Source organism: Manacus candei, unplaced genomic scaffold (genome assembly GCF_025592945.1).
Source record: "Manacus candei isolate 608988 ecotype Guabito, Panama unplaced genomic scaffold, ASM2559294v1 h1tg000104l, whole genome shotgun sequence".
Lineage (NCBI taxonomy): Eukaryota > Metazoa > Chordata > Aves > Passeriformes > Pipridae > Manacus > Manacus candei.
Genome location: NW_026138152.1, coordinates 663,910 through 675,240, shown reverse-complemented (window position 1 = coordinate 675,240; position 11,331 = coordinate 663,910).

The following is an 11,331-nucleotide window of genomic DNA, read 5'->3' as shown; positions in this document are numbered from 1 at the left end:
TTTTTAGAGATTTTAACTTTACACTGTTTATTTTTGTTGTCTCCCTGTTTGTTTTTCCGTCTTTCAACCTACTGTTTGAAAGGTTTTACTAGAGTGGGAAGAGAAAAATTTACAATGATCACAGAAGCTGCTCATTTTCTGTTGATGAAAAAAAAAAGCAAGATTATTTTTGGTAGCAAAAAACCTGTTATACATAGAGAGCTATTTTGTCTTTTTGTTGTTAGCAATGCATTAGTTTTTCTTTCAGTAGATAATACTGTTGCATTTATTTTTGGATTTTAACAATGTCACATTCACAAGACAAGGTCATTTAACCTGTGTTTAGTAGGCAAACACATAAAGCTGCAAGATAGCATGTAATGCAAACTATTTTCAAATTGGGTTCGGGAATTAGAATGACAGAATGAATGAACTCCAGATTTGTAGAGCAAACATTTAATGTGGCATGTTCAGCATTGGCCAACTTGATTAGATTAAATGCCATATTTTCATGCAAGGTGTAAATATTGAACTATAGCTCTAGTCTGTAGATCAAAGCTGTTTGCTTGGCTGAGATGATTAAATAAGGGTTAATAAATATAACCTCTGTTAAATCTTCTATAACCAAATTTATCTCTGAGCTTCACCTACCGTAGAATTAATAACTAAAGCTGGCAATTGTGAGCCAGAACATTTAGGCACAATATCTCTTGAGCGGAGTGTTTGATATTTGCTCAGAGCAAGAGTTGTAATTGTCTGACGGTCACAGCAAATGACCCAGTTCTCATTTACTCATCTGGAAAGAGAAACGGGCAAGGGCAGTCTGACCATCTTGTTCTTGGTATGCCAAAATGTGATATACCAGTTACTAGCAGTGGGTCATCTTCTGCTATGATGTGTTGTGTAAAAAGGTACAGGACTTTGGCAAATACATTGATCTCTGTAGTACCTGAAGAAGGAGGCTCCCACCTTTTTCAGAGTAGAAGATCCAAAGAAGATTAAGGTGAGAGAAAGAGGAGAAAGGCAAAATGACTATGTATACTCCCATGACATTATGCATGGGACTAGGCACAATTCCATTCAGGACTAATAGACTAGGATTTTTTTCTATGATCATGGAAGAAGTTTCTGTTGACAAATATGACTTAATTACACTGTGTATCACATCAAATGATGAGTTTACCTCTTGAGGCTATTTGACCTTAACTGGAAAAGTTGACTACATCTTACTAAGGAGCTTCTGTTTTGAGGAAGTTCTTATTCTTGAGCTGCATAATTATGAAAATTTAGGTTGTATCATTTAGCAGGCATCAACAGGTAGGGATTGACAAAGCTGCAAAATATGTGTTCAGTGTCCCTAGCAACCTTTCTACTCTGTGCCCAGCTATGTTCCTTAAACCCATATTGTGGTGAGTTTGACCCTCTTTGTCTTCAACATACAAGATGAGATTTCTGGAATTTCTGTTTACTTATCAGCAGTCTTTAAAGAGACCTTTCTGTCTCTATTTTAGAGTTTGGAAATCTAATCATACTTTACCAGTCTTGACAGAATTTATCATAAGACAAATAATGACATTAAAATGATGGATGGACTGTATCAAGGAAGATGATAAGCAAGTGCATCCTAGTGCTGCCTGAGATAGGCAAAGATGGAGCATACTGCATGGCATCTCAGCCCCACACTACAGGATAAAAGAAAGAAGATGAATTATACAGTGTAAAGCAGCATACCCAGAATTTTACAAAGTTTGTTTCAGAATTTGCATTTCACTGCTTTGACTGGTGTCTGGTACTAGCTATAAATTTTCTGAAAAATCCTGTGCAAGATATTTTTCATCCTTGAGGAGAGGACAGATAAAACAATCCAAGATGATGTGCTTTATCCAAAAATCTTCAAAGATCCTTGTTTTAAGATTCTTTTAAGCCAGAAAAAACTCCCAGAATATCAGACTCTTTCTGCAAATGTTCGATATTCTGGTTTTATCTGAGACTGGTATTAGACTAATTATAATGACCAATAATTATTATAGTCTCAGATATAAATGTAAAGTATTTTATGGGAAAAGAAACATAACTATGAGAAAAGTGGGTTCTGTTATTTTAACAAGTTTCTTATTACACCCCGTTGCTGCTTTTGATGATTTTGAAGGCAGTGTTAGGGATATGTTGCTTCATTCTCGCAGTCTGAGTTTGGGTTATAAACCTTACATACCATGAGTAGAAAATATTTATTGGGTGCTAGATAGGAGAATATACTTTCTGTCTTTCTTCTCCTTTCTTCATGGAACCCTATTTTGGAATACTATCTGTGCACGGGCTGTGTGATTCAGCTGTGACAAGCCTGGAAGGGAGAAAGGAAGAAATGAGGCACAAAGGTTTAATGGCTCGGCAGGAACTCAGTTTGTTAAGGCAGTGATGTGTGGCCTGGGCAAGTAAATACAGCCAGGCACAGCACAAAGTATGTGTCACAAAGCCAGAATTTTGATTGCAAAGATCTGGCATTCAATACATGACCTTATTCCCAGAAAGACAAGCAATTACAATGCAAAAGGCCTGCAACAAAAGCTTTATTTACTGCAGTCAGGACAACCTGTTTGGATTTTGACAAATGAACTAACGTACGTTGGCCTGAGCCTACATGAGGAAAAGGACAGTGATATTGCAGGGATATCAGGGGCTGTGATCCTGGAGCTGCAGGACTGAAAGAGGGCAAGAAGGAGCATGTGGAGAGGACTAAGGGAACTAAGTTAAGGAAAGGCATTCAAAGCAGCACACACAACAACCAAGTTGTGCCAATTCTGCTGGAGTGACAGCAAAATTTCTTGAGTGACAGACTGCCAGTCTCGTACTGGCAAACAAGGAGCAAGTTTAGTACTAACAGTACTTCTGATCCACTCTAAAGTAATTCAGTGAATGTGACAAAAAGATCAGGAGTGGGTAGTCAAGATTTGTGTTAATGTGAAAAGGGAGAGAATTGCCAAAAGAATACCCAACATAACTACAGTTCTTTAGGTTTTAGGAAGTTTTCATAAGAATTTTTATCCTAAAAGCACAAGTTGCAGAATGTCACAGTATTCCTTTATGAATAAGAAGGAAATATCAAAGAAACAGAAAGAGGTAATACCTTTTCTTATGATTCTTTTAAGAAAGGAGGATAATGATTATATTTACAAAAGAGCTGTTTTCAGTGGACACAAATTCAAAGGACAGGAGTGAAGTCTTAGCAGTAGGATCTGTGTTATTTTAATGAAATGGAAATTACTATTTTTAACATAGGCACCAAATAATTCAGAGGGTGTTGTCTTTGATGAGACCTTCAGGGTAATTTCACAGAAAAGGTGAAATATTTCTGTCATGTAAGAGGACTTCATCTGCACTTTATTCATTGAAAAATATAAAGATGAAAACTATCCTGCAATCAAAGAAGGGGAGATAAAAGATTCAGATAATGGAACTAAAGCTTGCGTGTTGCCAGAGAGACTGGATTCTTTATGAAAAGGATTGTAGTTAATTCCTCCAGGCACACACAGTTCATATTCCTGGCAAGACAGCCAGACATACTGAGTGCATGAGTAAATAAAAGTACAATTGGACATGATACACACATGACCGCACACACACACATGAGTACTTGTGAGGAATAAACCATATAAATATCTACTGTAACAATGTGATATTTTTAGCACATTTTTGCTAAGTTCTGAGCACAGTTCAAAGCTATGATAGAGGATTATCATAGAGGATTGGGGGTACTGGTGAAGGAGAGGCTCGACATGAGCTGGCAATGGGCACTTGTAGCCCAAAAAGCGAATCATGTCGTGGACTGCATCTAAAGCAGAGTGGGCAGCTCTGCTTTAGGTGATGATTCTGCTCCTCTGCTCTGTGAGACCCCATCTGTAATGGGAAGGACATCAACCTGTTGGAGCGAGACCAGAGGAGGCCATGAAGATGATTGAAGGATGGAGCACCTCTCCTGCAAGGAAAGGCTGAGAGAATTTGGATTGTTCAGCCTGGAGAAGAGGAGGCTCTGGGGTAACCTTATTGCAGCTTTTCAGTACCTGAAGGGGGCCTACAAGAAGGCTGGGAAGGGATTTTTTACAAGGGTTTATAGTGACAGGACAAGGGAGAATGGCCTTAAACTGAAAGATCAGATCAGATATTAGGATGAAATTCTTTGCTGTGAGGGTGGTCAGGTACTGGAACAGGTTGTTCAGAGAAGCTGTGGATGCCCCATCCCTGGAAGTACTGAAGGCCAGGTTGGATGGGGATTTGAGTAGCCTGGTCTAGAGGAAGGTGTCCCTAACCATGGCTGAGGGGTTTGGAATTAAATGATCTTTAAGGTGTATTCCAGCCCAAACCTTCCTGTGATTGTATGACTCACTTTATGATTCTATGATGGTTCAATACTATTGGTCTAGGAGTCCTTTTTTTTCTTGCAACAGGATATGTTCTGTATTCACAGCCTAAATTGAAAATGAATATTGTATTTTGTTCATACAGAAATTTAACACAAGAGGATCTGTGAAAACACAAGCTTCCTGAAGCCATGGACCTTTTGTTTCTGAGAGATCATGCAGATAAATCTGATCAGGATTGAATCCTTTGTGAATCCTAATATTTGACACTGCTGATACTGTTAGTGGAGCCAGCCTGACCCTGTATAACTTTACACTGGAGGACTCGACTCTAGAGACTCTTGATCCAGTCTCCAGTTTTAGGTACCCTGAAGGATGCCACTGCCCTGTTTTCTTTGGACTTTTACCTGTGACAGGGAGAGTCTTCCTCCCCTCTATGTATCCTCCTAGGCAAAAGTAGGAAATAAAAACAATTTTAATCTAGGGAAGTAACGGTTTGGGAGTTTTTTCATGGATGCAAATTTTAAGCCTATACCTGACAGGGAGACCTTGTTCTACAGTCATTACTGCAGGGTCACTTCTGAGGTATCCTTCAGAGCAGGAAACCATGGAGCCAATTCAACTGCTGGTCCATCTGCTGTCAAGATGAGCTGTTGAACAGGTCTGTAGCTCTTGGCTAGGGATACCGGAATTTTTCTTCATCTTTCCATCCACACTAGCAACTTTTGTCTTTATATTACTTACTCTTTGGAGAAGGAAGGGATGGAATACAAGAGAACAAATGATAAATTTGACATTTAGAATGCTTTTTCAAAATTAGAGTGCTTGTTTGCCCTTTGCCAGCTTGAGGTATTCTGGCTGTCACAGGCCAGCTGAAGAGATAACTTCTAATTAAAGAAAAAAAAAGACACAGGTCTAACAGATAGTATCATATTTTATTATTAAATTAGAAGCAGCTCAATCTGAATCAATTTCACATTGTTACTTCCTTCATGCCGTATATGACATTTAGCTTCAAAAGAAAGAAAATTTTTAAAAAATCAATGTTGCATATTTAATGGGTTAAAAAATTGCTAAGTGATGATTTTTGAGGTTTATTGTAAAAAAGTCCCATAATAATATAAATGTAAATAGAGAACTGTTAATAAGCAGGCCATTCTCAGAGTCTTGTTTTTCACCTGGTTCAAACTTTGTCAATGATTTAGGAAACAACATGAAAACGGTTTGGATAAGCAAGTATATAACAAATATATAACGATATGTAAGCAAATAAAAAAACCCTCATGCGAATACCCATGGCACAGGAAGATTTGGTATTGGGGAGAGTAAATTAGAAAGGAATTGTAAATCATTCATTCTGTCTAATTGCTGGGAATGGATATGGTGCTATCCTGAGGTTGTTTTCAGCTTTATATGTCTTTGATTCTACAGAAATACATGATTAAACAGAAGGAGCTCCCACTTCAACACTGTAGCTAAAAAGAACTAATATGTTCTTCAAATGACTTAATATGGAAATACCTTACTGCAATATAAAGTAATGTTATGCTATTATAATAGTGTTCCAATAGAAACAATGCAAACAATATATTGATGACTTTGAGAGGTTTTGAAGAAGCAGCATGAAAATTATCATGGCATTGTAAAACATACTCTAAACAATGAAGTGCAATCAAAATGTGCATGTCTAAAGCTTATACATTCATGGGTTTAGTGACAGTGCCATTTCACATAATCTGCTTGTCCTACCTACTGATACTCAGCCCAACTGAGATCTTGAAAAACAGGTTTGTGCAGCCATGCAATGAACCAGAGCAGAGCACTGCTCTAACAAACAATGCTTTTCCTTTTTCCAGGAAAGGTAGAACCCAGAACAAGCAGGTGAGGAGTGAGGGGACTGCACGTAACTGGTATTGTTTCCAAAAGCACAACCTCACCTCTAAGACAGTCAAAATGATGTTTGATTTTCTGTTTGAGGAAGACCCACACTCTTAAGAAAAGAAACAACAGGGGGCTGAATTTAATGTCAGGGGAAAAGGACAACCTGGATCCATTTTAAGAGGCAGGATGTCATTCCGACATATAGCGTCATGACAATGACGCTGAATTGGGAGGAGCTGTCGACAAATTTAGAGAGATAGGCAATCACCAACTGGATGAATTTTAACAAGGGCAAGTTGTTGGATTCTGCCTCTGGGATGGGGCAACCCTGGCTGTGTGTATAGACTGAGGAACAAGGGGATGGATGGTCCTGGGAGTCCTAGTCGATGACAAGTTGAACATGAGTGTCTCAGTTTAATAAGACTGAAGTGTTTTGCTAAGGAGGATGAGTTATGAGGAAGACCAAACTCCTCCCTCTAAGCAATTGTAAATCTGAAATTGAGAGACTCCAATTGAGGAAGTATGGAGAAAGGAAAAATAACAACCCTTTATTAAAGGATATATGTGTACTGGCAGAACAACAAAAGAACACAAAAACAACCAAAACAATAATCCTGTACCCAAAAATCCCCCTCAAAAAGGGAAACAGTTCAGTACCTTCTGCTTTTTTTGGCACAATTCTAACCCCGGTCAGCAGGGAGCACTGTTGGGCTGCGTGGGGCCCTGGTGTGCGAGAGAACCTGACAATGGAGATTTCCCGCCAGTACTGAGAAGGGGAAAAGGGGAAAGAAGGTAGATTCTTCCAATGAAACTCTCTTTGTCTGTGGCTGGCTGTGGTCAGGATTTCCCCCCCTTTGTCGATGAGCACAAACCGCTGCCAAATGTGGGAACGGAGGAGGGAAAGGGCGACCTCCTTCCTGAAAGGTTCCTCTGCAGGTGGGTCAGACCTCTCCGATGAAGTCTGAGCAGGTTTGGGCTGGGGGCATAACAGAGTGCAGGAAACAAAGGCAAACCAGAGCCAGAAAACAGCCAGATGACCAGGGTGAGAACAAAATGACCTCGGAGCCATTCCAACACTCACCTTGCCTTAAGGCAAAAGTGAAGTGCTCCTGTTTCCAAGGAGAGAAGAAAAAAAAACCAAACTCATCACCTCTCCCCACAACCTGATGGAGGACCATCAGCTTGGAATGCAGGCCTGCTGGTTAGTTCTTTTGTGTAGATCAATCACCCAAGGCAAACCACCCTCCCCCATTCAAATCTTTCTTTTACAGTGAGGCAGGGGAAAGAAAAATTCCTTGCTTGGTTTTTTAGAGCAAGTAAACCTATGACATGAGTCAGCAGTGCCCTGGCCACAGAATTCTGTTATCCAGCTTTGTACCTAAACACTTTTGCTGTCAAGTATTCCATATAACAGAATACTAACTGTGGAAACTGGTTAATAACCTGAGTGTGAGATCCCACAGGCACCTGAGTCTGCAGATGCTGGGTGAGGACTCCCTAGAGAAAGACATTTTATTCTATTATTCTGGTCTTATGGCATTACACAAAGGAAAAGCAATCTTGGACTGTTACTGAAGCTGTTGAGCTTTGCTGTCTTCTCAGTCAGAACTAACTCCTGCTCAGGTGAGTTGCATCCTTCCACTTCTTATGTTTAGGATGGGATGAATTACTTAGAGTTTACATATCCATACATTTTAGGAAAAAGAAGGAAAAATGGAAGAGGAAAGGAAATAACCCTCTCATAGTTTTCTCTCTGGTATAACTTTATATATTAATTCCCTCTCTACCTCTCTCCTAACATCTTTAAAACACATGGTAAGGGCCATTATCAAGCATGAAAAAGCAGTTAAATGGTATATTTGTATACCATTCTTGCACAATGCTGTGCAGTAACACATATTTTCTAAGTTGCTGCACTATGAGTTTCACTCTGCAGCAATTTCATTATTTTTCCAAGATTCTCTTTTACGTGAAATAAAATCTTAGAAGCATGATCTGTAATTGTTATTTAAGAATTTTCAATTGACACCATACTCCTAGTTGACTCAATTAGTTGTGTGGAGTAAAACTTCAGTAGATGTCAATGTAAATCCATTGGTTTTGCTGGAGTTGAAACAGTGATAAGAAGATGAAGATTTGTCTCATAAATCTATAAAACTTTAAATAATTATTTTTAGGAACTCTATAGTGAAGCTTATACACATTTTTTTTCAGAGAAATTCTGCTTCTGCTCCTAATTTGTCATATATCCTATGTGTATGTTCCTGTACATCTCCTTGGATAAGGTGATTAAGTGTTTTTCGAAAGGTAAGCCAGTGAAGACAAGTTTCAAGGCTGAATAGGTGCAGTTCTCTAAAATAAACACATTAATAAAAATATTTTAGTCATTGAAACACTGTGGATATCCAGAAAAGCAAAGGTATATGTTAACTCAGTGATAGTGTAATTTTTTTCTCAAGTTTTGGACAAATCTTATTCACCTTCTTAAAAACTTTATTTAGTTAGCAAGGTTAGACTAATAATACATTCTTGGCTTTGCATACCTGGTTTGTTCCTTTTGCATATAGTAAGATTTTTAGTACAACAACTTCTTGGGGATTCAGGCAACCTGTCTTCTAATTTAGATGCAAGAAATTGATAGCACAATACACTGACTAGGTTGTGTTTCGGTTTTTTAAGTTTCTTTCCTGAAAACAGTTACCTTTCTTCACTTGTTTTGGACTGAAAAAATCTGCAGAATTAGTGCAATAGTTCCAGATCTGTAAAGGAGAGAGAGTTATCAGCAAGTCATAAAAATAGCACACATTACATGGAAAAAATTTTTTGCACACGTTGTAAACATAGGAAACTCAGAGTCTTAAATTATTTTTCTTACCGCAAGCTAACATTTGAGTAAATCTTTTATGATTATAACAAGTACAAACATTCACCAAACACTGTAGCTTTCCTACACCTACTCAATGACTATATAATTATTGATGGCAAATCCCAAGAGATGCTGTTAAACATATGTTTACCTCTTTGTTCTCTGAACTATTCTTCAGCTTTTTTGTACCTGATCTCCAGTGTCAGTGAACTACTGCCCTTCAATGCTCTTTTCAATCAGTGTTTTTTACCTTTTTATCTCTATTTTTCCTTTTGAAACCTTGAGCCACTAATTGTTGCTCTCTCAATACAGGTATTTTTGTCCATGTCTTTTCTTCTCTTGTGAGTGGTCTAGCTCACATGCTTTCTCACACCTTCACAACAGGATTTTCACTTTCCCCATCTCCTGTACTTCCCTGGACCGTGGAACACAGTTAGTTCAACCCCAGAGCTTATGGTTAGTGGACACTGTCCTTCATCCCATTCGTGCTGAACACCAAGATGTGGGCTCAAATATCTCTTTTACTTTGTTGGACTCAAGACTATGTCTTCTTATCTCTTCTTTGAAACATACACATTGATGAAGCAGCACATATGGAAACAACTCCTACTTCTTTGGCTTTTGGATATCCGCAGTTGTGAAACCTGACTGCAGGCAGCACCTTTCTTCAAAGCTGAGCATGTTATTATTACCTGCAGGGTGTGACCTTTGTGATATTTCCTACTTTTGAGCTCAGGCCACCCTTTGCTTGACTCACTGACCTCTGAGAGTCTCATCAGGGGCTGGGCAGGCACACACACTTTGTGGGATCCTGGTAGGCAGCAACACCCAAAAACGCTGAGCAGACACCATCCCAACTTTTTTTCCTTGAGAGTCTAACCCTGAACTAAATACACTAATTAACTAAAGGGGCACGTTAGCAATCATCTGGGAATGGAACAGTCTTGCTTTCAATACACAAATGCAGAAAATAAATATACATGTGTTTCGACACATGTATTTTATGGCATCTGTGCCTGTAGCCCCAAATATTTGGTCCAGTGTTAGCTGTGCTACATCACAGTCATAATAGAGAAATATCTCAGGAAATAGCAGGAGGTTTCCAATTCAAAAGAAATTACAATTATAAGCCTGCCATGATCTTTGTGTAGCTTGGGCTACTTTATTAAGTACCCACTTAAACTTACACCAGATTAATAATGTATTTGTTCAGCTTGAGATTCTCCACAATGAGGAAAAAATATATTACAAAAATCTTTGTTTTAATTTACTCTAACAATATTCATAAACTGCTGGAATCTCACAGGTATGATCTCAAATAAATTGCTCTGGCTGCCACTACTAATAATGCACTGGAAATGCTTTTAAATATAAATTTAATTTAGGGTCTCAGTTGGCCACTATGCAATTATAATTCTTTGGGTTAAAAAGAAGGACTAAATTCCATACTGTTGCTGAGAAGAGATGTGTGAGCAGCTTCTTCTCTGCTCATTAGGGTCATCCATGGAAAGCAATAAAACACTATCACTGGATTGATGGAGATGGGAAGGGCTGCCATAGTCTGATGTGTTGGGCAATGAAAACAAGATCTCCCAGAACTCCTAGCTTCTTTATAGAAGAAACCATATTTGTCTTTGTTGATGAGTCAAAATGTTTTTGGGTAAGACTTCAGTGAAAATGTGAAAATAGTTGTGCAAAAGCTATTTAAAACACTAGGTTTAGTGAAAATACTAGTGTATTTTCATCACAATCTTTTTTACATCTCTTAATATAAGATAAATATACAATAATTTAATTTAAAATAATATGAAATTTAGAATAAAAATTTGAAGTTGTTTAAAATATTTTTGATTGATTTTATTTGATCTGGTTTTCTTTTGGATTTCTTAATTCACAATGTTTTTAGATTTTTTAATCTTTCATCTTGGCTTGGAACTGTAGATTGTTTCAGAATCCCCAAAGTTTTCTATGTGATTTTTTTTCCCGTGCTTCTTTTTGGCATGTGAACATACATCCTCTTTTATTATTGTCTGTTATCTATATGAGTTTAGTGGATGGCCAGCTGATTTCTGTTCATTAAAAGTCATTCTTCATTAGGACTTCCTTTCAGAGAAGGACTTATTAAACTCAGATATATAAACTGAATAAAGTCAAAAGCTGCTTTATAAGGCACCCAGAGGAGAGAAAAATAAGTGGGAAGCAATGCAAGGAGAACATTAAATTCAATAACAATGAGTACAACATCAAGAG